This window comes from Pteropus medius, unplaced genomic scaffold, assembly GCF_902729225.1.
Source record: "Pteropus medius unplaced genomic scaffold, Ma_sr-lr_union100, whole genome shotgun sequence".
NCBI lineage: Eukaryota > Metazoa > Chordata > Mammalia > Chiroptera > Pteropodidae > Pteropus > Pteropus medius.
Window position 1 is genome coordinate 1,193,973 of NW_024340697.1, and position 1,221 is coordinate 1,195,193.

The window sequence follows — 1,221 nt, forward strand, 5'->3', positions numbered from 1 at the left end:
ACTTATTGGAATGAATGCAGATGCTTTGCTTTGAGTTCATATACCCAGTAACCAATTGTTTATGATATTCAAGCTGTTGTGTGTATGTTTTTCACATTTCAAACTCCTTTCAAAAATTAGTCTTTACTTTGACCAATAAGTGATTTTCTGTGCTATAATATTTTTAAGGTCAGTTTGAATGCAGAATAACCATAATCTCCCAAAAGGTTGAAAAAATAATGGACAAAACTGGGCAGAGATAAAAATATACCTTACAAAGAATGACTTCCCTGGTATACCTTCTTCACCACTCCCAGACACTCTCAAGACTCCTCTTTGCCTTTTTTAAGTGTAATAAGCTTTAATTATATTTTATTTTCTTCCAAGTTGTTATTACTTACAGAAGCCTATTTTCATTGTCCAGTTGAAATCCTTTTCTACCTGGAAGAAATTAATTAGGGGGTCTCAGGTTGGAATGGGGTGCAGCAAAATTTGTTTCCGTTAATCTTAACGCAAACATTTTTTCATATAAAGCTTCTCACTTTGCATCTACAGCCATGCTAACCCTGAACAAGCCCGATCTTGTCCGATCTCAGAAGCTAAGCAGGGTCGGGCCTGGTTAGTACTTGGGTGGGAGACCACCTAGGAAGACCAGGTGCTGTAGGCATAAAAATTTAAAAAAAAAAACAAAAAAACAAGGGATTGTATGCTGACAAAGTCCTTGCAATCTGTGAGGACAACAAAGGAATGCCTCGCCTAAAAAAAATAATAATAAAATAAAATAAGTAAAGCTTCTCACTTTGCAGTCAGGTTTTCAGGACAATTTAAAGTCAATATTTGAAGGATAAGCATATTCATTAAGGAACCACCGTGTTTCAGAAATGGTGCTAAACACGGGAAAACTTGGCCTGTGTGGCCCCTGCCCTTTTGATGTTTATGGTCAAGCTGGGAAGGTGGTTGAAATCATTTTTCACTTTCCAGAGATATGGCTCTACCTGCCTAGAGTTAGTCAAGACCTGCACTCCCTGGAAGTATATAAGCATTAAACTAGTGAATTCATGAAGTCAGATTCAGAGTGAAGTATCACCCTAACAGCCTGAACCCTCAAAATCCATTAGGATCTGCCCACCTCAGTCTTCTGAAATAGGTGTTTATCTTAGAAACCTGAGTTAATAAAGCATCTAAGATCACCTAAGGCATATTACCCTCTAAAAAAATCTTGTTTAATAGTCATAATAATTG

The 1,221-nt window shown here is 36.9% G+C and overlaps 1 pseudogene; it reads left to right on the forward strand.

Annotated features, from left to right (window-relative positions):
* The first annotated feature begins 526 nt into the window (after window positions 1–526).
* Window positions 527–646, forward strand: LOC120611892 (uncharacterized; annotated as a pseudogene).
* Window positions 647–1,221: the final 575 nt, after the last annotated feature.